At 34.4% G+C, this 26,512-nt stretch overlaps 1 protein-coding gene and 1 pseudogene across 1 annotated transcript in view; one reads left to right on the top strand and one right to left on the bottom strand.

The window, feature by feature from the left end:
• The window catches only part of LOC127731904 (zinc finger C2HC domain-containing protein 1A-like), a 384,322-nt gene that overhangs the window by 304,022 nt on the left and 53,788 nt on the right, over positions 1–26,512 (top strand). The window lies entirely within an intron of this gene.
• The window catches only part of LOC127731945 (myotubularin-related protein 9-like), a 37,154-nt pseudogene continuing 19,386 nt past the window's right edge, over positions 8,745–26,512 (bottom strand).

Genomic DNA, 26,512 nt, shown 5'->3' on the forward strand with positions numbered 1-26,512 from the left:
TTCTCTTGACCATACTACACAAGTTAAGAACTGAGTCGTGTCAACAGATTTGTACTGTAAGCCCAATGACAGACACTGATATTTTTCTCTTAACACTACTACACAAGTAAGGAACGGAGTAATGTCAACAGATTTGTACTGTAAGCCCAATAACAGACACTGATATCTTTCTCTTGACCATACTACACAAGTGAGGAACAGAGTAATGTCAACAGATTTGTACTGTAAGCCCAATAACAGACACTGATATCTTTCTCTTGACCATACTACACAAGTGAGGAACGGAGTCATGTCAACAGATTTGTACTGTAAGCCCCATAACAGACACTGATATCTTTCTCTTGACCATACTACATACGTGAGGAACGGAGTCATGTCAACAGATTGGTACTGTAAGCCCAATAACAGACACTGATATCTTTCTCTTGACCATACTACACAAGTGAGGAACGGAGTAATGTCAACAGATTTGTGCTGTAAGCACAATGACAAACACCAATATTTTCCTCTTGACACTACTACACAAGTAAGATTAGTTATGTCAACAGATTTGTACTGTAAGCCCAATGACAGACCCGTATATCTTTCTCTTGACCATACTACACAAGTGAGGAACGGAGTAATGTTAACATATTTGTACTGTAAGCCCAATGACAGACACTGATATCTTTCTCTTGACCATACTACACAAGTAAGGAACGGAGTAAGGTCAACAGATTTGTACTGTAATCACAATGACAAACACCAATATTTTCCTCTTGACACTACTACACAAGTAAGGAATGTAGTAATGTCAACAGATTTGTACTGTAAGCCCAATGACAAACACCAATACTTTCCTCTTGACACTACAACACAAGTTAGGAATGTAGTAATGTCAACAGATTTGTACTGTAAGCCCAATGACAAACACCAATACTTTCCTCTTGACACTACAACACAAATAAGAAATGAAGTAATGTCAACGGATTTGTACTGTAAGCCCAATAACAAACACCAATACTTTCCTCTTGACACTACAACACAAGTAAGGAATGTAGTAATGTCAACAGATTTGTACTGTAAGCCCAATGACAAACTCCAATACTTTCCTCTTGACACTACAACACAAATAAGAAATGAAGTAATGTCAACGGATTTGTACTGTAAGCCCAATGACAAACACCAATACTTTCCTCTTGACACTACAACACAAGTAAGAAATGAAGTAATGTCAACAGATTTGTACTGTAAGCCCAATGACAAACACCAATACTTTCCTCTTGACACTACAACACAAGTCAGGAATTTAGTAATGTCAACAGATTTGTACTGTAAGCCCAATGAAAGACCCGTATATCTTTCTCTTGACACTACTACACAAGTGAGGAACGGAGTAATGTTAACATATTTGTACTGTAAGCCCAATGACAGACACTGATATCTTTCTCTTGACCATACTACACAAGTAAGGAACGGAGTAAGGTCAACAGATTTGTACTGTAATCACAATGACAAACACCAATACTTTCCTCTTGACACTACATTACAAGTAAGGAATGTAGTAATGTCAACAGATTTGTACTGTAAGCCCAATGACAAACTCCAATACTTTCCTCTTGACACTACAACACAAATAAGAAATGAAGTAATGTCAACGGATTTGTACTGTAAGCCCAATAACAAACACCAATACTTTCCTCTTGACACTACAACACAAGTAAGGAATGTAGTAATGTCAACAGATTTGTACTGTAAGCCCAATGACAAACTCCAATACTTTCCTCTTGACACTACAACACAAATAAGAAATGAAGTAATGTCAACGGATTTGTACTGTAAGCCCAATGACAAACACCAATACTTTCCTCTTGACACTACAACACAAGTAAGAAATGAAGTAATGTCAACAGATTTGTACTGTAAGCCCAATGACAAACTCCAATACTTTCCTCTTGACACTACAACACAAGAAAGAAATGAAGTAATGTCAACAGATTTGTACTGTAAGCCCAATGACAAACACCAATACTTTCCTCTTGACACTACAACACAAGTAAGGAATGTAGTAATGTCAACAGATTTGTACTGTAAGCCCAATGACAAACTCCAATACTTTCCTCTTGACACTACAACACAAGTAAGAAATGAAGTAATGTCAATAGATTTGTACTGTAAGCCCAATGACAAACATCAATAATTTCCTCTTGACACTACAACACAAGTAAGGAATGTAGAAATGTCAACAGATTTGTACTGTAAGCCCAATGACAAACACCAATACTTTCCTCTTGACACTACTACACAAGTAAGGAATGAAGTAATGTCACCAGATTTGTACTGTAAGCCGAATGACAAACTCCAATACTTTCCTCTTGACAATACAACACAAGTAAGGAATGTAGTAATGTCAACAGATTTGTACTGTAAGCCCAATGACAAACTCCAATACTTTCCTCTTGACACTACAACACAAGTAAGAAATGAAGTAATGTCAACAGATTTGTACTTTAAGCCCAATGAAAAACATCAATAATTTCCTCTTGACACTACAACACAAGTAAAGAATGTAGAAATGTCAACAGATTTGTACTGTAAGCCCAATGACAAACACCAATACTTTCCTCTTGACACTACTACACAAGTAAGGAATGAAGTAATGTCACCAGATTTGTACTGTAAGCCGAATGACAAACTCCAATACTTTCCTCTTGACAATACAACACAAGTAAGGAATGTAGTAATGTCAACAGATTTGTACTGTAAGCCCAATGACAAACTCCAATACTTTCCTCTTGACACTACAACACAAGTAAGAAATGAAGTAATGTCAACAGATTTGTACTTTAAGCCCAATGAAAAACATCAATAATTTCCTCTTGACACTACAACACAAGTAAAGAATGTAGAAATGTCAACAGATTTGTACTGTAAGCCCAATGACAAACACCAATACTTTCCTCTTGATACTACTACACAAGTAAGGAATGAAGTAATGTCATCAGATTTGTACTGTAAGCCCAATGACAAACTCCAATACTTTCCTCTTGACACTACAACACAAGTAAGAAATGAAGTAATGTCAACAGATTTGTACTGTAAGCCCAATGACAAACACCAATGCTTTCCTCTTGACACTACAACACAAGTAAGGAATGTAGTAATGTCAACAGATTTGTTCTGTAAGCCCAATGACAAACACCAATACTTTCCTCTTGACACTACAACACAAGTAAGAAATGAAGTAATGTCAACAGATTTGTACTGTAAGCCCAATGACAAACACCAATACTTTCCTCTTGACACTACAACACAAGTCAGGAATTTAGTAATGTCAACAGATTTGTACTGTAAGCCCAATGAAATACACCAATACTTTCCTCTTGGCACTACAACACAAGTAAGAAATGAAGTAATGTCAACAGATTTGTACTTTAAGCCAATGACAAACACCAATACTTTCTTCTTGACACTACAACACAAGTAAGAAATGAAGTAATGTCAACAGATTTGTACTGTAAGCCCAATGACAAACACCAATACTTTCCTCTTGACACTACAACACAAGTAAAGAATGTAGTAATGTCAACAGATTTGTACTGTAAGCCCAATGAATTACAACAATATCTTCTTCCCTGAGTTGTCATCCATAACTCTGTACTAAAGTTGAGTATCGCCTACAGTCAGGTTTCAGGGAAAAAAACACATTAATAAAACTAAGGATTCTCTCGTGCAAACAATATTAGCCGTAATGAACCTTTTTAAGTATATAGGGCAATGGGTGAGAAAAAAAACATTCCTATTATTGCGGCACACCATCCAAATTTTGATGAATTATTATACATTATCAATGAAAATTTGATGGAAATCGATACCAAGATCTTGATGTGTTTCCCTAGTTTTTGGTTTCTGGCCCGGATTTGTTTTCGCTTAATCGATTTATGACTATTGAACAGCGGTTCACTACTTTTGCATTTATTTACCCAAGCTATCCGTCCACATTTGCCTGAGGGTTGTGATAAGGTATTGTTTTTCTCTTACAATAAACATGACCTTATGAGAAGGTGGCCTTTGAATTGAGGTTAACATGCACGTATATAACTACAACGGGACAAGAATCGGATGACTATACAAATTAGGTTTTGCTTAATAGGGGCGACCTTTATAGCAGGTTTGATCTTACACAACAAATTAAACATATTCGTACAGACGAAAATTAATAAAAACATTGACTGATTTAGATACTTAAATACACGCAGAAAAAGAATCTAGTGTTTTATATTAACGACAGTTTGATGTTCCAAATTGTGAACTGTTTGAGTTACAAGTATATTACTCATCAACGGACAATTCATTTGAAATGTATTTTTAAATCACTATTTTGCATTCATGAACAATAAAATAGATAATTTTATTATAATGTGTATCATTCTATACAGTATTATAGGATTACAAGATATGTTTTACTTTGTAGTATTGCATCTGTTGATAACATACGCATTTTGTGTTTTTCAATTAAACAATTTGTCCTTCAAAAGCTAGTTTTACAAAGAACACCGATACTCGACAGGTTTTTAAAAAAATCAAATGTCATTGAAGGCGAACTTTACAGTCTGATAACATCATAATGAGTGTCTTGTGATAAAATTGACCTAAATTCAGAATTAAATACTTTAACTGTGTGTTTCACTGATAAAATACAATGTTCATAGCAAATATTTTTTTATGTTTTTTTTTTTTGTGAATGTCACTTTTAAAGAAATGATTTATATATGAAATTATTTCTACTTTAGAATGTATGTTCATCGAGAGGGTTAATAGTATCTCCCTCTGTAAAATTAAGTTATATCCTGTTCCAACAGCTTGTTAGGAGACCTAAAAGTATTTCTAAGGTCAACTTTGCCTGAGGGTTTCGATAAGGTATAATATTATAATTATCTTTGTACTTCAGTTTTTATAAAAAGTAAAAAAAATAAATGGGGAATGTGTCCATGGACACAGATGATGCCCCCGCTTGCATATCATATAAAGTTATAAAGGGACATAACTAAAGAACGGTAAAGGTGACGCTACCCAAATTTGTAATTCATCTGAGTTTTGTAGTAATTAGTATTGTGTATAAGTTTCATAACATTTGGTTGAGGCAAACTTAAGTTAGAGAACGGAAACGAAAAATTCAATATTTTTTTCCTTTTGTAAAGGGGCATAACTCTAGAACAGTTAAAGTGACACCACTAAAATCAAACTTGATTTGTATTTTGGGGTAATAAGCATTGTGAATAAGTTTCATAACATTTGGTTGAGGCAAACTTAAGTTAGAGAACGGAAACGAAAAATTCAGCAATTTTTCCTTTTGTAAAGGGGCATAACTCTAGAACAGTTAAAGTGATACCACCAAAATTCACACTTGATCTGCATTTTGTGGTAATAAGCATTGTGTATAAGTTTCATATCAATTGGTTGAGGCAAACTTAAGTTAGGGAACAGAAACTTATTTTGGGACGTACGTACGTACGGACGAACGGGCAAGGTTAAAACTTAATGCCCCCTCCGCTACGGCGGGGGAATAAAAAAAAATTAACTCAAGGGAAAGTTCAGAACAGAAAGTCCCCTATCAAATGGCAAAATCAAAAGCTCAAACATATCAAACGAATGGAAAACACCTGTCATATCAGATTAATGCACCTGTTTATCATTTTACAATTATTGATTATTAAGTGTGCTGACATTTGTGTTTTTATTTAAAGTTGCCAAGCAGAATCAAACAGGACGTTACTTTGGGTTTTACTGGATACCTTCAATTTGTCTGTTGCCTGTTAGAATCAATGTCGAGCTTTGAGTTTTACTGCAAAACCACCAAATCATATGATGCAACGCAGAATCAAAGAGAACGAGCATTAGTGTTTAACTGGACGTCATGAATTGTCTTTTGCCTGTTACAGTATCAAGTATAACCTGTTTGTTTATCTGACACGATAGAATTGTCTGTTGCCTGGCAGTATCAAGGAAAATTTTTTTGGTTCAACTGACACAATTAAATTGTCTGTTGCCTAGCAGTATCAAGGACCTTTTTGGTTCATCTGACACAATTGAATTGTCTGTTGCCTAGCAGTATCAAGGACAACCTTTTTGGTTCAACTGACATAGTTGAATTGTCTATTGCCTAGCAGTATCAAGGACCTTTTTGGTTCAACTGAAACAATTGAATTGTCTGTTGCCTAGCAGTATCAAGGACCTTTTTGGTTCAACTGACACAATTGAATTGTCCGCAGAAATTGTCTGTTTCCTGTTACAGTATCAAGGATAACCTTTTTGGTTCAACTGACACAATAGAATTGTCTGTTGCCTAGCAGTGTCAAGGACCTTTTTGGTTCAACTGACACAATTGAATTGTCTGTTGTCTAGCAGTATCATGGACAACCTTTTTGGTTCATCCGACACAATAGAATTGTCTGTTGCCTAGCAGTATCAAGGACAACCTTTTTGGTTTGAACTGACACAATTGAATTGTCTGTTGCCTAGCAGTAACAAGGACCTTTTTGGTTCAACTGACACAATTGAATTGTCTGCAGAAATTGTTTGTTGCCTGTTACAGTATCAAGATAACCTGTTTTGTTTAACTGACACAATTGAATTGTCTGTTGCTTAGCAGTATCAAGGACAACCTTTTTGGTTCAACTGACACAATAGAATTGTATGTTGCCTAGCAGTATCAAGGACATCCTTTTTAGTTCAACTGACACAACTGAATTGTCTGTTGCCTAACAGTATCAAGGACAACCTTATTGGTTCAACTGACACAATAGAATTGTCTGTTGCCTAGCAGTATCAAGGACAACCTTTTTGGTTCAACTGACACAATAGAATTGTCTGTTGCCTAGCAGTATCAAGGACAACCTTTTTGGTTCAACTGACACAACTGAATTGTCTGTTGCCTAACAGTATCAAGGACAACCTTTTTGGTTCAACTGACACAATAGAATTGTCTGTTACCTAGCAGTATCAAGGACAACCTTTTTGGTTCAACTGACACAATATAATTGCCTGTTGCCTATCAGTATCAAGGACAACCTTTTTGGTTCAACTGACACAATTGAATTGTCTGTTTCCTAGCAGTATCAAGGACAACCTTTTTGGTTCAACTGACACAATTGAATTGTCTGTTACTTAGCAGTAACAAGGACCTTTTTGGTTCAACTGACACAATTGAATTGTCTGCAGAAATTGTTTGTTGCCTGTTACAGTATCAAGATAACCTGTTTAGTTTAACTGACACAATATAATTGTCTGTTGCATAGCAGTATCAAGGACAACCTTTTTGGTTCAACTGACACAATAGAATTGTCTGTTGCCTAGCAGTATCAAGGACAACCTTTTTGGTTCAACTGACACAATAGAATTGTCTGTTGCCTAGCAGTATCAAGGACAACCTTTTTGGTTCAACTGACACAATAGAATTGTCTGTTGCCTAGCAGTATCAAGGACAACCTTTTTGGTTCAACTGACACAATTGAATTGTCTGTTGCCTAACAGTATCAAGGACAACCTTTTTGGTTCAACTGACACAATAGAATTGTCTGTTACCTAGCAGTATCAAGGACAACCTTTCCGGTTCAACTGACACAATATAATTGCCTGTTGCCTATCAGTATCAAGGACAACCTTTTTGGTTCAACTGACACAATTGAATTGTCTGTTTCCTAGCAGTATCAAGGACAACCTTTTTGGTTCAACTAACACAATTGAATAGTCTGTTTCCTAGCAGTATCAAGGACAACCTTTTTGGTTCAACTGACACAATTAAATAGTCTGTTTCCTAGCAGTATCAAGACAACCTTTTTGGTTGAACTGACACAATTGAATTGTCTGTTGCCTAGCAGTATCAAGAACGACATTTTTTTGTTCAACTGACACAATAGAATTGTCTGTTTCCTAGCAGTATCAAGGACAACCTTTTTGGTTCAACTGACACAATTGAATTGCCTGTTCCCTGGCAGTATCAAGGACAACCTTTTTGGTTCAACTGACACAATAGAATTGTCTGTTGCCTAGCAGTATCGATCAAGGACACCTTTTAGTTGTAACTGACACAATAGAATTGCCTGTTGCCTAGCAGTATATAGTACAACCTTTTTGGTGTAACTGACATAATAGAATTGCCTGTTCCCTGACAGTATCAAGGACAACCTTTTTGGTTCAACTGACACAATATAATTGCCCTTTGCCTAGCAGTATCAAGGACAACCTTTTTGGTTCAACTGACACAGTTGAATTGTCTGTTGCATAGCAGAATCAAGGAGAACGAGCTTTTGAGTTTAACTGGACACCACCAAATTATTTGTAGCCTGGCAGAATCACTGATCAGCTTTGGGGTCTTACTGGATACCACTTAATTGTCTGTTGCAATGTATAGCATTATCAAGGAGAAAGAGCTGTGGGGTTTACCTGGACACCAATAAATTGTCTGTTGCTAGCAGACTCAAGCACAAATTTGGAATTCACAGGACACCTCTTAATTGTCTGGTGCTAGCGCAATCAAGGACAAATCTGGAATCTACAGGACACCACTTAATTGACTGTTGCTAGCAGAATCACGAACCCATTTGGAATTAACAGGCCACCACTTAATTGTCTGGTGCTAGCAGAATCAAGGACCCATTTGGAATTAACAGGCCACCACTTAATTGTCTGGTGCTAGCAGAATCAAGGACCCATTTGGAATTAACAGGCCAACACTTAATTGTCACTGATTGGATCAATGACAGTTTAACAAAGCATCATAAACTTTATTACTTATCACAGTAAGTACATACATAAACATGATAACATCAACAATTAAATATTGCACATATTGTCAAAAAAAGTTTGGTCACTGGAAAATATTTATATTCCTTCATAAAGTTTTCAAATTATTCAAATGCACAGTCCTGAACTTTAAACTAATTATATGACTTTAAATTGCAGTAATGTGATATTCTTTATAATAATAACTTCCAATCTACCATGTAAAATAAAATAATTTGATCATCGAAAAATTCATTCTCAGTGACCAACTTTAATAAAACTGATTAATGTGTATAGTATAACCATGGTAACATAAGAAACAGTATGTTAAAACAAAATAGAACGTGAAAGTCTCTTATATCAGTATGTTACAGACTATACAATTTTCATAAAATTAATCCAGCAAGTTTGTCCTGAATATTGACCTCATTCTGGTATACAATCAACACCAAGTTCTGAGGGAAGAATCAGTCCAACTCCTAGTGCTCCTCTTTCTAATGAGGCCAGTTGTCTGAAATAAATTAACAGCATTCAGATATTATCAGCAATAACAACCAACGATCAATCAATCAATTAATCAATAGCAATTTGCTCCTTTACAGGCAGACATATTTGAAGAAGGTTGGGTGATCTACTATAAACCTAGAAATGTTTTATAAGGGACATAATCATTTTTTTTTTAACTTGTTCATTCAGGAAAGTTGCAAGAAAATCAACTTGTCCAACTTCTTAAGTCAAAAGTTAAATAAATGGGGAATGTGTCCATGGGACACAGATGATGCCCCCGCTTGCATAAAACACTATAAAGGGACATAACTCAAGAACGGTAAAAGCGACGTTAACCAAAATTGTACTTGATCTGAGTTTTGTAGTAATAAGCATTGTGTTTAAGTTTTATAACATTTGGTTGAGGCAAGCTAAAGTTAGAGAACGGAAACGAAAAATTCAGCAATGTTTCCATTTGTAAAGGGGCATAACTCTAGAACGGTAAAAGTGACGCCATCAAAATTCAAACTTGATATGTGTTTTGTGGAAATAAGCATTGTGCATAAGTTTCATAACATTTGGTTGAGGCAAACTAAAGTAAGAGAACGGAAATGAAAAATTCAGCAATTTTTCCATTTTGAAGGGGCATAACTCTAGAATGGTAAAAGTGATGCCACCAAAATTCAAATTTGATCTGTGTTTTGAGGTAATAAGCATTGTGTATGAGTTTCATAAAATTTGGTTGAGGCAAACTAAAGTTAGAGAAGGGAAACCAATTTTGGGACGTACGGACGTACGTACAGACGGACAAGGGTAAAACTTAATGCCCCCTTCGCTACGCCGGGGGCATAAACAATTAAACAATGTTGTGAGTGTCCTTACCTACTGACACATTTATTAGATCATGTTCAAACTGTAGACTTTCAAGCGTTCCTGATGAATATTAATCAAGGCAATGCCTTTATACACAATTAATTTATTGTTTGAAAAATGTTATTTTAATGTTTTTTTGATATATAAACCAGTGTCCTTGTTAAAGCTTGTACATGAGTCCTGGACACGTAATTTTCTGTCTAGACGTGCCATATCATTAACCCATGCATCTATGGGACATGTCCTGTTTACACTAGTAATTATCAAGAACTGTTAAAAAGTATCCGAAAATAAGCTTTTTGTCAATGTATTTTACCGGAAATTGTCTTCCGTTATCACAAATTGTAATAACGGTAAAATCCAAGAAATTTCAAAAGTGATGATGCAATTAGTCATGTAATATCCCCTTATCAATTAGTGTAAAATAGATTAAGAGTGTAAGTAACTCTATCAGGTATTTACCCTTATTGATTAGTGTCATATTACACTCTTGATAATTTTATAACCTAATTAGTAAGTACAACAAAGGTCCGGTCAATTTCGTAACTAATCAACCGTAAAATTTAAAGAAGTGTATATAATATAATCAATAAATAAAACGTCATTCTAGTAAAATAAATCAATTAACTATAGCAATAGACACTTGCTTCTCAATTTTTACAACTTTTTATCTGCAACAATTTCGGTATCCGCCAAAATATTTAATTGGGATTTAAGAATCCACCAAAATAAAAACTGCCAATATTTTTCGTATACTTTGTTGCCCCTCAATCGCGAAATTTTACACCAGCGAAAATAACCCGCTATACAGTAGTTGTCAAAGAAGCCAATTAATTATTGAATGATTGCAAACCAAAGTATTTAAATTGCTAATTATGTTATACAACTCTTTAGAAATAATGTAAACTCAATAATTGTAGGTCAATAAAGGGAAAAAGTTTTAATTTGATGATTATTCACTTGTTCCACCCAATATGTTGTTGATCCAGACAATCAGACAAACGGTAATGTCAAGCCCTGAGGGTGTTCCACTTTTATAAGCCTGGTTGCAATTGGAACTTTACAGTAGTTATCAGAACTTTTTTAAATATGTTGCCATTTTCCCCCATTTTTATTGATGGTTACACCTATGTGGAATCGTCAAGCAGAATTCACAAAGGTCATAAATACTGTATCATTATTCACCCTCCATCTTCTACTTTATTAGTCAATGGTAGTCATGTTTTATGGTTGATTGGTATAAAAATTTCAGCAGTTTTCACAAAACAACAAAATGAAACAAATACATGTTACAGTACAAATTTCGCGAAAGGCTTCCCAAACTCCGAACACCAAGTTTTTTCTTGGTGCGACACCAGGAAACTCCGACATCCCTCCCTAAATTCTCGGAGAAATTTGGGAGTATTCCCTCCGACTTCCGCGTGAATTCGCTACCTTTTGTTTATTGTATTAGCGACATCTCTCCCAGTCCGGTGAGTCGCGGTGTCACACCAGGTAATTAATTGCCCTAATCCTTCTGATCTATACCGGCACGCGACAGTCAAGGTATGTGAGATTACTTATGTAATTAAACAATTGTATTTCCTGTCTATTGATAATCAGGTTATATTTCTGATTGCTTGAAACAAATAAAAGATTTAAAAGCAAAACGTTTTTGTGAATCCTTTCAATTACACGGTACATTTAAAAATAGTTTTATTAAAAATCGTTTTTTTTTCTGGTCAGTAAATTAATATTTAATTTACAAAAGAGATATACTTGTGTAAAAATAAACGGAGACTTACGCTGAATAAATGTGGACAGTTTAAAGGAAAATTACATGTCTCAAAGTTTTGTATACAAGTAAAAAAGAAAATATTATTCACTATTCGTTATGCTAATAAGTCCACGCCATTTTCATTTTACGATTACATAATTGCTTGGCACAAATTAAAGATTTAAAAGCAAAATGTTGTTGTTAATTCTTTCAATTGCATTAAAGTTTTATAACAAAAACTAAACTTGATTTTGACCTTGTTTATTTCATTGGTAAATTATTTTATTTACGAAAAGAGACATACTTGCGTAAAAATAAACTGAAACCAACGCTGAATATAAAAGTGAGCAGTTTAAGGAAAATTACAAGTCTCAAAATTTGTATATGCAAGTAAAAAAGAAAATACTATTCACCATTCGTTATGCTTAATAAGTCTACGGCATTTTCTCTTTACGATTTGTTGGCATTACTTTAGGATAAATAATTACATTTCGGCTACAACAGGAATACTTCTATAGCTGCATCAACTCGTCGTTGCATAATATTCATTTACGCACAATGAATGTAAATTTGTGTGTTGTATAAAGGACAGTGATTTTTTAATTTTTTAAAAGAAATTAATTGCCGTGGGAAGACGATACACATCTCAGTGATCAACAGTCCGTGGTTGAACTTTGAACTTGACTTCGCTCACAATATTGAATGCTAAAAATAGTGACATCAATTTTGTCCACGAGATTTTTATTTGGCGGGAAATATTATCACGTAACAGTAAACTCAGGTGACCTTTCTGGATGACCGTGGGAAAATTCATTCGGAGTTTAAATTTGCTTTGGAATGATTGACATTTGTATGCCTTAAGATTGAGGTTTAGAAGGTCCTTTTACAATTGATTAACCGGAATCTAAAATATATAATCCTTTTTCTGAATAAACGAACACCAGCCTTTTAATTTTACGTTTCTCAGTCAACACAGGACATAAACCTGGACATTATTTATACGTCCATGGTCAACAATATACATAAATGGTAGATGAAAACAGGATGCATGTCGTTCAGTTCCTGTTGGGCGTTGGTAGAGATCCTCTGTGAAAATGTGTAGATCGTAAAAATCCGATCCACATTTTTTTCACATATTTCTTTCTTGTAGAACACGATATAATTTCATTTAAATATTCTATAGTATTAATTGTTGAAATACTTCTTTTTTATATTTCGCCAAGGACTTTTAACGAGCAGTAAAATACGGATTGCGCCCATCCAATTTTATTTTAAATAATAAAGGATCAATAACAGATCATAACAGAGACAAACAACACATGATTTTTTTTCTTCATATAATTAAATTAGGTTGTGATTATTGTGTTGTGTCTGGGCGGGGAATGTCTCTCAGTGTTGTGTTTTTATGAATATAGGGCACATTGCATACAAAACGTTTTCCCTTCAAACAACAGAGTTGTCACTTTACAGTTTCTTTTCTGAGTTCAAATATTTCAAGTCGGTAATCTACCGAGGTAGTGAAACATAATATTTTACATTGCAAAATAAATTGAAAGTAACAGAGTTCACTTGTTGATCCGATAATTTAACTCTTGGGTTTAGATTGGACAAATTACCGTAAAAACATCATTTTGTTTTAAGCCAGTTGATATTTATATATTGAACAATTAATGATTAGTAGGTCATAAAAGATTCTAATTGTAGTCAAATCGTCTTTGTTGAAAAAACAAAAATTATGACCTGACCGGACTATAATAATCAAAGCACTGTAAGCGCTGTAGGCAGTTAACCAAAAACCAAGGCAAACGTAATTATGAAAACTGTGGCAGTGTTGCTTCATTTTTTTTTTAAGATTTGAAAGAACAAACATTAAACATTCGTATATTGTACATTTATGTTCATTAAATGAATTGATTATTAAGGCAAATTAATTAATATTTCATCAAGGTTTTCAAAAGCAACTCATATATCAATGTAAATGACCCCCATCTTCATCCCCATATGCATGATGTTACTCCATACCAAGTTTGGAATAAAATGACAGGTGATTATAAAATAGTTGGTCAAACATTCTCGGGCTTTACACTGCTTGAAAGATTTATATGCTTTCTTTAAAATGAGCCATAAATGAAAATTATTAAAAGCCCAGAAATAATTTAATAAATTATTAAAGTAAATTCAATAAACCTAGGCTCATTTTTTGCATCAATAAAATTTTATAATAAACAAGAAATAATTGTAACAGGATGCCGTTACGAAGTCTCCCAAACAAAGCCCCTATAATTCGTCATTCCGATGGTCTCCTGACATTGGGCAAAGTCCAGTTCATATTGGTTTGGTCTAGTAAAGTGATATGCATATGTGACACCTAGGAGATTGACCCTGTATGTCATTCAAATCTTTTTGAAATGATGAACAGGAATAAATATGGTTTAGGCGTGGGTATCTCGACCGTTTACAAGTTCTCAAACAGGAGGGGTGGGGTGATCCCAGGGACTCCCCCTATATTTCATTTGATTTGTAATATTGTCCCATACATGAATACATATGGTTTAGGGGTGGGGATCTCGACCATTTCCAAGTTCTCAAACAGGAGGGGGTGGGGTGACCCCAGGGACTCCCCAAATATTTCATTTGATTTATTATATTGTCCCATACATGAATATATATGGTTTAGGGGTGGGGATCTTGACTGTTTACAAGTTCTCAAACAAGAGGGGGTGGGGTGTCCCCATGGACTCCCCCTATATTTCATTTGATTTGTTTTATTGTCCCATACATGACAAGAAATAATTGTAACAGGATGCTGTTACGAAGTCTCCCAAACAAAGCTCCAATAATTCGTCATTCCCATGGTCGCCTGACATTGGGCAAAGTCCAGTACAAATTGGATTGTGATATGCATAAGTGACGACTATGGATTGACCCTGAATGTCATTCAAATCGTCTTAAAATGATGAACAGAAATATATATGGTTTAGGGGTGGTGATCTCGACCGTTTACAAGATAAAAGCACATTCTCAAATTAAAGAGGGGTGGGGTAAGAATATAAGGGGGGGGGGGGTGATCCCCAGGGGACTCGCCCTTTATTTCATATGATTTGTTTTTTTGTCCCATACAAGAATATATATGGTTTAGGGATGGGGATCTCGACCGTTTACAAGTTCTTAAACAGGAGGGGGTTGGGGGTGACCCCTCTGGGACTCGCCTTTTATTTCATTTGATTTGTTTTATTGTCCTATACAAGAATATATATGGTTTAGGGGTGGGGATCTTGACCGTTTACAAGTTTTCAAAAAGAAGGGGGTGGGGGTTACCCCAGGGGATTTCCCCTAAATTTCATTTGATTTGTTTTATTGTCCCATACAAGAATATATATGTTTTAGGGGTGGGGATCTTGACCGTTTACAAATTTTCAAAAAGAAGGGGATGGGGTTACCCCCCGTGGACTTCCCCTATATTTCATTTGATTTGTTTTATTGTCCCATACAAGAATATATATGGTTTAGGGGTAGGGATCTCAACCGTTTACAAGTTCTCAAACAGGAGGGGGTGGGGGTTACCCCAGGGGACTAGCCCTTTATTTCATATGATTTGTTTTTTTGTCCCATACAAGAATATATATGGTTTAGGGGTGGGGATCTCGACCGTTTACAAGTTCTTAAACAGGAGGGGGGTGGGGGTGACCCCAGGGGACTAGCCTTTTATTTCATTTGATTTGTTTTATTGTCCCATACAAGAATATATATGGTTTCGGGGTGGGGATCTTGACTGTTTACAAGTTATCAAAAAGAAAGGGATCGGGGGTTACCCCCCATGGACTTCCCCTATATTTCATTTGATTTGTTTTATTGTCCCATACAAGAATACATATGGTTTTGGGGTGGGGATCTCGACTGTTTACAAGATAATAGCACATTCTCAAATTGAAGGGGGTTGTGGGTGGGGGTGACCCTAGGCACTCACCCTATATTTCATATGATTTGTTTTGTTGTTCTGTGATCATTTCTAAAGACTGTGTGTGTCTATCACTTACAATTTTCAAGTTAAAGTCATTTGAAAATTTTAAAAGATAAAATCTCAAAGGTTTCTATAGTAAACCCCTCCCTTCTTTATGCCCCTTAAAATACCCCTTTAGAGACCCCAATGCACAAACGATTGGTTAATGGCTCCCCTAGACATGTTAATCTAACATTTTTTGAAACCCTAAGTAAATCTGACAAGGAGTTTTGGAGAACCGCTGCGGACAAGTTCATCTATGTTTGGGAGACTTAAATATATATGGTTTAGGGGTGGGAATCTTGACCATTTCCAAGTTCTCAAACAGGAGGGGACGGGGTGACCCAAGGAACTCCCAACATATTTCATTTGATTTGTTATATTGTCCCATACATGAATATACTTAGTATATGGTTTAGGGGTTTGGATCTTGATTAACAAGTTCTCAAACAGGAGGGGGTGGGTGTCCCCAGGGACTCCCCCTATATTTCATTTGATTTGTTTTATTGTCCCATACATGAATATATATGGTTTAGGGGTAGGAATCTCAACCGTTTACAAGTTCTCAAACATACATACATGTATATGGTTTAGGGGTGGGGATCTCAACCATTTCCAAGTTCTCAAACAGGAGGGGTGGGGTGACCCCAGGTACTCCCCCAAATTATTTTCATTTGATTTGTTTTATTGTCCCATACAAGTATATATATTGTTTAGGGGTTGGGATCGCGACGGTTTACAAGATAAAAGTACATTTTCAAATTGAAGGGGGTTGGGATGACCCCCAGGGACTCACCCTATATTTTGGTTGATTTTTTTTTATTGTCCTGTTCTCATTACTGAAGACTGCATGAGTCTATCACTTACTGTTTTCGAGAAATAGTCATTTGAAAATAAAATCCCATAGGGTTCTATAGTAAACCCCTCCCTTCTTCAGGCCCCTCCAAATACCCCTAAATAGACCCCAATGCACAAACAAAAGATTGATGGCTCCGCTAGACATGTTAGTCTAATATTTTATGAAACCCTAAGTAAATCTGACAAACGGTCAAAGTTGTCTTCTTAGACGGTTTGAGTGGATTCGGTCCGACTTGTCTCGAGGACGAGTTGTCCACATTACTTAAAACATCCCATCAACGTCGATTTCCGCATCTGTTTCATAACCTCGTTTCATTCATAAAATAACAACAACCTTATTTGGCAAGATAAGTTAAAAATAACCGCCCACTTATATAACTTTATTTCCTCTATCATAGAGATTTGTTGTACATGAACAATATTCCTGCGCATTTTGCCATTTGGGAATTATAAACGACTTGTAATTACCGATTTTCGGCGATGAAATATTTCATACAATTGTTCTTTGACATCGTAGCCAAATGCACAGGGGATAATAAACTACGTACTGATTTCTATTGAGCACTACTTCCTATGTGCAACTTCAAAAGTTTTGGGTAGTTCGACGATCATTTAAGGTTTTTCTGGTCATATTTTTTGTATTCCAGAAATAAAAGTATTAAAAAAATGTCTAGATAATAACAATGGCACGTATTTCAGCATTTATTGGGTAGGACACAAATCTAGGGTGCTCGCATAAGGCAGCTTAACTGCCTAAAAATACAGAATAAGTGTTTTATTCATATTTTTATACGTTTGTACGTTTTATTTCAAATGACAATGACATGGGACAAATACATACAAGAATAATTATCTTATTTTGAATGAAAATGTCACATTTTTATCTGTCAAAGAAAGGAAATTTTAATACCGTGTTTTAAAGCACACAGGTGCAATCAAGATCGATTAAATGTACAAAGGTAATAAATCTGGCTAATCCGATTATGTTGTCACGCGTCATTAATTTTCAGTACATCCGATGGGCAATAAACCAATTAACAGCCACACGGTGTTGGGAGAGAATCTTTGGAGGAAATTGGGAGTATAATGCGTGATTCGCGGTGTAACACCGCTACACTCCGAGATCCGTGATTATATATCGTGATTACAAACTCTCTGTGCGTACTGTATATGAGCTTAAACATCACTACATGTAGTAAGTATGGTTACCTCCTAAGTTTGGTGACCTTTGACCTTAATTCCTTGTCAAACTCTCTTTTTTTACTGACTTCCTGCCAAGCCTCCTTCTGTTTTGATTGGTCAATTATAGATCTCTGGTATAACCCAGACCACAACACCTGCAAAAACATAAATAAAAGTTGATAAAACTGCATGATTTGTGTAAAAGAGAGGTGAAAGATACCAAATAGACATTCAAGTGGTAAGCAACTCCAGCTCCACATGTGGCACCTGTGTAACTGACCTTATATGAATAAAAGTAATGAAAGATATACATAAATGAGATAGCAATCCTATGACATAACAAGAGTGCACACAGTGTTGTCTGCCTGATTTATTGACCATTGATTCTATGTTAAAAGTCTCAAAGATAAAGCTTTTACTATAAGTATCACATAAACTTGACATTTTTAAAGATCCATCACATTGAGGTCATGGTCAGTTAAAACTGTCAGACTGACATGTACACCTTACAATCATTCCATATACCAAATAAAGTTGACCTATTGCTTATAGTACTAGAAAAACAGACCAAAGCACAAAAACTTAACATTGACCAATAAACCTTGAAAATGAGATTAAGGTCAGATGATACCTGCCAGACTGACAAGTACCCATTACAGTCATTCCATACACCACATATGGTTTACCTACTGCTTATAGTATTTGAGAAACAGACCTAATCACGTAAGACATTAAAGGCAAGACAAAACACAGTGACTACAGATTTGACAGAGATTTATTCAGAACTTGGTGTAATGACTTACCTCCTTGTAGGAGAAATTATGATGTCTTTTATGTTAAAATCAGTGTTCTGACAAAACGTGAACTTATTTACTGTAAATTCAGAAATTTTTACATTGTTTTTATCCATGCGATAATATGACAGTATCAGGGTTTTAATAATAAAAATTCGCATTCATAGTTTCAGTAGTGATTTTCTTCACAAAACTTTTATAATCGCATTAATTAAATCTCACATTTTTATCAGTAATCAGTTATTTGCTCTCAATAATAAATGCACCCATTAAGGAAGCTGGGGTGTCTAAATGTTCGACGAGATTTTTCTTAAATTTCTGTAAAAGACATCTGGGTCAATGTTCTCTCAAATTTTAATATAAAAACTGGGGTCAAGGACCTTGTTTTTTCATTAAAATAAATTGAAATTAATGAAATAACAGTTATTTTATGGGTTAAATAAAGGGAAACTTAATTTTTCCTTATTGAGGAAACATTAAACGATAGAATTGGTTAAAAATCAATGTGAAAATTGCTTTTCATAAATACTTCCGAAATATCAAATAAGAATAGGAGGTCACATGTCTTATACTCTTTAAAAATTAAAAAAACACAAATTGTCCTATCAAATTCAGTATAATTATCTGCCCTTGATTTTAAAAGGATTTTTTTCTGAAAATATTAAATACACTTTAAATTTTTGGTAGTTTAATCTTTCATTAAATTTCAAATTTATATGTTTTTATTGTATACTGAATGATAATTGTTTAAATACTTTTAAACCAAAAGAGTATTTTTGCAACATGCCCAGAAGAGATGCTCAGAAAAAGACACCCGATTTACTTTAATTTATGAATTTATAATAAGTAAAACAGAAACTATCGCATTTTATTATACATGTTATAGTCATATTCTTACAAATATGTATTTTTCATTTAAAACCTACTTTTCAGGGTAGTTTGTGTATGATTATTGCTTATGGTTAATTAAATCAATTAAAAATTTAATGCTTCTTTTTGTAAATTTATTCGGGGGTAAAAATGTTGACCGAAATACATTTTGTATGAAGTGTGGAAGTGCTTCATTCTAAAAAAGTGTGCACGATCAACGCTTTCATAACCCTATAAAATTACTAAAAGAAACATTAAATACTTATATTTACATTTTTTTTAGCTAGGATCATGAAAACATGATTTCTATCAAGTTTTTCTTTTATTTACTTGTGCACTTTATTGTGGAAGCTCAAGTCATCATGAATGTTACATTTCATTTTGAAAGAAGGTTAATATCAGAATGACACGAGGTTGCTGTTAGCCAATCAAAATAACATAATATCATAATGAAACATATATGTAACGTAATTATAAGAAAAATGTAATACCACATACCAAACTTTGTGGAGCTACAGAGGGCCATATCACTCGAGGATTAGGATCATACATAGGATTAAGATATTTCTGTAAAACTTCTGGTCTTGCTAAATATGTCCTGTAAAAAAAGTTAAAGATTAAAAAAATGTTACCAAGGCTGTTCTAAAATCCAAGCATTCAAAATAAAGAGTTCAAAAGGAATTAGATTGATCAACAATTCAGCGCTCAAACACTTTTACAATAAACAAGTAACACATGTATTTCATGGGCAATCTAATCACAAATTTCAAGCAGTTGTTGACAAGGCTGTTGCCAACAGTGATGCCAAAAATGGTAGGCCAAAGTTGCACTTCCAAGAAGAAGGGAAGACAACAAGAGGCTCTCAAGAGCCTGAATCGCTCACCTGTATTTCAGAGGAGAAGATTTTTAAATGTTAGCAAACTTGATGAAAAAATTGTGTAAAATTGTCTATAATGGGCAATAACTCCTTAAGGGGTCAATTGACAATTTTGGTCATATTAACTTTTTTGTAGATCTTACTTTGCTGAACATAATTGCTGCTTACAGTTTATATATATCTATAATAATATTCAAAATAATAACAAAAAACTGCAAAATTCTGTTAAAACTACCAATTCGGTGGCAGCAACCCAACAATGGGTTGTTTGATTCGTCTGAAAATTTCAGGGCCATTAATCTTGACCAATTAAACAATTTTACCCCTGTCACATTTGCTCTAAAAGATTTAGTTTTTGAGATATAAGCCAAAAACTGCATTTGACCCTTATGTTTTATTTTTAGCCATGGCGGCCATGTTTGTCGATGGATACAAACTTCGGATAAAATTTAGAAACAAGATACCCTAAGGAACATTTAGTTAAAGTTTGAAGGTATTTGGCCCAGTAGTTTCAGAGGAGAAGATTTTTAAATGTTAGCAAACTTGATGAAAAAATTGTGTAAAATTGTCTTTAAAGGGCAATAACTCCTTAAGGGGCAATTGACAATTATGGTCATATTAACTTTTTTGTAGAACTTACTTTGCTGTGCTACTTACAGTTTATATATATCTATAATAATATTCAAAATAATAACAAAAAACTGCAAAATTTTGTTAAAACTATCAATTTGGTGGCAGCAACCCAACAATGGGTTGTTCGATTCGTCTGAAAATTTCAGAGCTGATAGATCTTGACCAATTGAACAATTTCACCCCATGTCAGATTTGCTCTAAAAGCTTTAGTTTTTGAGATATAAGCCAAAAACTGCATTTGACCCCTATGTTCTATTTTTTAGCCATGGCGGCCATGTTTGTCGCTGGATCAAAACTTCGGATACAATTTATAAACTAGATACCCTAAGGCACATTTAGTTAAAGTTTGAAGGTATTTGGATCAGTAGTTTCAGAGGAGAAGATTTTTGAAATAGTTTACGACGACAGACGAAGACGACGACAGACAACGGACGACGACGGACGCCAAGTGATGGCATAAAAATGGTATATAATGTACAATTTCAAATGAAAAATCTTAAAAGGATAATTTCTCAATTTATATTTTAAATCCTGTCTGCAAAAACTTTAAACTATAATGCCCATATAATCGTCACCCAGTATGGGTCAGGACATTTTTTACCTTAAAAGGTCAAAGTGTTTTCTTGATGAATAATGACTAGAAACAAGATGGTTGTAGCCTTTTATGTTTTTTTTTCTAAATAGAGAAGACTTTAATTTATACTTTTCTTCAATTACCATAAAGAGACTGTTCTGGAGGACAATTTACACTCTTTTCTTTCCTTCTCATTATTGCACAGGAATGTACCTAAAAATAGAACAAAATATCCAATAACAACAAGCACAAAAAGACTGTTCCTTTAATCACAAAATCAGGGTCAAACAAATTGGTTAACACATGTAATATTTGACTGACACCTGGTTGATAGGTTATATATGGCTGACACTTGGTTGATAAATGGTATATTTTGATGACACCTGGTTGACACATGGTATATTTTGTTGAATACTGGCAGACATATGGTCTTTATGGATGACACATAGTATATACTGATGACATAATATATATATGGTGGACAAAGGGTATTAATGGTTGACACTTGGTATATAATGTCGGCGTATGGTATATATGGTTAACAAATGGCATATATGCTTGACATATGGTATCTATGTTGTCATATAGTCTATATGGTTAACAAAGGGTATATATGCTTGACATATGGTATATATGGTTGACACATAGTATGTATAAATGACACATGGTATATATGAATGACATATGGTATATATATGGTTGATACATGGTAAATATAAATGACACATGGTATATATGGATGACACATGGTCTATATGAATGACATATTATTTATACAAATGTATGGTTAACACAAGGTATTTATGGTTGACACATAGTAAATATGGTTGACATAAGATATTTATAGATGACATATGGTTATCAAAGACTGTTTGTTGACATTTTAGAGTCCTTTTATGGCCATAAATGAGAATATGTCTTATGAAAAATATAACCCACATCTCCTTTGTTATTCATAAATATAATCTACTGTAAATGAATGGTTTGAATGGTACTTCTGTTGTGCTAATATAAATACCATGCTAATGACAGAAATTAAGTGTCCTTTTTTAATATTTACTTTTCCAGATCTGTTGAGTTTTTTTAATCAAATAAGTGGTTTTCTTTTTCTAAATTCTTCATTGATACACATTCTTGCTTTCTTTTAATTTGGTATACATGACCTCTCAATAAATGTTACCATAACTGATGCCCTCTCACTTAAGATTAACATGCCTGATGACCTCTCACTAAAAGTTACCATGCCTGGTGACCACTGACTAGAGATCACCATGCCTGGTGACCTCTCACTAAGGATTACCATACATTTATAAACTCTCACTAAAGGTTACCATGCCTTGTAACCTCTAACTATAAATTATCTTGCCTACTGGTAACAATGCCTGATGACCATTCACTATAAGTTACCATGCCTGGTGACCTCTCACTAAAGGTTACCATGCCTGATGATCATTCACTATAAGTTACCATGCCTGATGACCTCTCACTTAAGACAACCATACCTTCATAACCTCTCACTAAAGGTTACCATGCCTGACATCTTCTCACTAAACATATCCATGACTGATAACCACTCAGTAAAGTTTATAAAATCCCAAAGACAAATGCCTATATTGATTTCTGAATCTAAACAAGATTTAGTTGTAGACAGCTTCTGTTTTCCACTTATTATAATACCTACCAAATTGTGAGGAGTAGGTGTGTTCAAACAACATGACTAGAAACTCTTCATTGAATTCAAATGAACAAGGAAACTGTTGCCATATCTACAATGTAAATAACACTTTAATCAATTATTCTACAAAGCAAAGAAGTATAATATATATGTACATGCCAGTATAAAAGGTCTGTTTCAGAGTATTTAAGACACCCATGAAGATAGTTTCATGGATGTTTAGTTCATGTGTCAGAGAATGAATCAAAAGCAATGTAGAATAGTCTATAAAATAATAAACTTTTGACACAGAAACATGTTTCGCCTTTCTGTTATTTTCATAGTAAAATTGAGAATGGAAACGGGGAATGTGTTAAAGAGACAACAACCTAACCAAAGAGCAGAAAACTGCCCAAGGCCAACAATGGGTCTTCAACACAGCGAGAAAATCCGTGAGTACATGTATAATGCAAATATTGAAATTAAAATGGCAATATTTTAGCATGTAAACTCTGCAAAGCATTCAAAGTCAATGGATCATGACTGAAGGTGCAAAGCCAAATAACCTACATGTAGAAGGATAAATGCCAATACAACTGCATACCAAAAATAATTCAGTCTTCGTTTTGCGCCATGGAATATTTAAATTTAAAATAGTTCATAGTCTTTGCTTTGTACCATGTAATATTGATTAATTAAGAAAATAGATGAATATACCAACCTGCCAGACACAATCTAAAAAGAGAAGAAAAACAGGAGATTCACTTCTCTGTTTAGTGATGGCAAATGCTGATTTGGAACAGCGGTCAGCAAATGGATGTCCACTCTGTAACCATTCACGTTCTACTAAGGCTTCAAATCTTAAAATAATAAATAAATAAGATTAGGACCAACTTAGGTCAACAGTTAGAAAATAGATGTCCACTTTGTAAACATTCACGTTCTACTTAGGCTTCAAATCTTAAAATAATAAATAAATAAGATTAGGACCAACTTAGGTCAACAGTTAGAAAATAGATGTCCACTTTGTAAACATTCACGTTCTACTTAGTCTTCAAATCTTAAAATAATAAATAAATAAGATTAGGACCAACTTATGTCAACAGTTAGAAAATAGATGTCCACTTTGTAAACATTCACGTTTTACTTAGGCTTCAAATCTTAAAATAATAAATAAATAAGATTAGGACCAACTTAGGTCAACGGTTAGAAAATAGATGTCCACTTTGTAAACATTCACGTTCTACTTAGGCTTCAAATCTTAAAATAATAAATAAATAAGATTAGGACCAACTTAGGTCAACAGTTAGAAAATAGATGTCAACCTTGTAAACATTCACGTTCTACTTAGGCTTCAAATCTTAAAATAATAAACAAACAAGATAAGAACCAACTTGGGTCAAAGGTCAGAAAAAATATTTTAATTATAACCATTCATGCCCTACAATAAGGGCTTTAATTTTGAAGCAAATGAACATGTAAAATGGCAGGTCTTTACAATAAAATTAAACTTTAGTTTGTTTGAATTCACATTGCAGCATCTTGTTTTACTCAGAAAAAATATAACTGATTGATTTATAATTTTTGTTTTATTTTTTTATTAATTTAAAGTACGGTCGGGTGTCACCTGACATTAAAAATTTAACAAATATGCAGTTCTACTAAGTTTTGGTTTGCTTGAAGTCAAATTTCATTCAAAAAAGTTTATAACTGCATCTAACTGCTTGAGAAAAGACCAAAATAATCTTAAATTGTTTACCCATTAATGGTCCTACAGTCATGGTCCAATATAAGTTGTACAAGGGAGGTGACCTGTAATGTTGTATCAAATCCCTCAGATCCATGGACCAATACTGAAGCCCCTGTAAAAATACAACAACAAAAACTCAATTATAGAGTGACGGACTAGTTCAGGGGAGGTACTCCTGTGTTGTATCAAATGCCTAAGATCCATGACCAATACTGAAGTAGGGACTAAACTTCAAGGTTGCCAAGTCGCTCAAGGCTACCAGATTTTCAGCTGGGCGAATATATTTTATCATCCTGATCGCCAAGCTAGCGACTGTTAAATATTTTGCAGTGAATCCCATTTCTACCCTTTCCCCCTGCGATATAGACAAAAGCTGTTCCCATACAGCAACCTGATTGTCTAATCAAAGTGAAAAAAAAATGAATTTCAGGAAACCGGTAAGTTCAATTTAATAACCAAAACACGGTCGAATAAAATGCTGCGCTGGACACAGCTTGATACGACCGCAGAGGTCGAACCCTGAACAGTTGGGGCAAGTATGGACACAACATTCAAGCTTGATACAGCACTGAATTTGGATTGTGATTAATTATTTGAGACAGCATAGGTTTCTGACACAGAATGAATGTGGTCTAAGAACTTAAAAAAATCCCCCCCATCCAATTTTTTGTATCCCCTTATGATTCATCACCCCCAAACTCAATCCCAGCCTTCCCTTTGTGGTATGGTATCTTGCAGTACAATTTCAGAGAGATCCATAAACTTTAACACAAGTTATTGTCTGGAAACTAGAAAAATTCGTAAGGGTTCCACAGAAACCAGTGTCTCGCCTACTTTTACTGTTAATCTCAGGCTCAACAAAAATGAGGAAAAAAATTAATAAAAATATTCCTCTCTATACTATCTTTTGATTGTAAGTAGCTTTAGTCCAAGTTTGGTAAAAATCCAGGATAGTTTATGAATCTAATAAATGTTTTAAAAACTTAAACTGCAGACTGTATGTAACATTGTTAACTGGAAGAAAAACTAAGTCCATTTATAAGTAAAATACGGAAAAATGGAACAAAAGTTTAGCAAAATTTCCTTCTAGATACTAGCTTTTAATCATAAACAAGCTTCTGTCCAAGTTTGGTACAAATCCAGGATAGTTTAAGAAAATTGTTAAAATTTTAAAAAACTTTAACTACAGAGTGAATGTAATGTTAACTGGCAGAAAAACTTAGTCCATTTATAAGTAAAATACGGAAAAAATGGAATTTTTATTTACAAAATTTACTTCTGGATACTATCTTATGATCATAAAAAAGCTTCTGTCCGAGTTTGGTAGAAATCCAGGATAGTTTAAGAAAGTTATTAAAATTTCAAAAACTTTAACCACAGAGTGAATATTTGTGGACGCTGCCGCTGACGGAATGTAGGATCACTATGTCTCGCTTTTTCGA

This window comes from Mytilus californianus, unplaced genomic scaffold (assembly GCF_021869535.1).
Source record: "Mytilus californianus isolate M0D057914Y unplaced genomic scaffold, xbMytCali1.0.p SCAF_21, whole genome shotgun sequence".
NCBI lineage: Eukaryota > Metazoa > Mollusca > Bivalvia > Mytilida > Mytilidae > Mytilus > Mytilus californianus.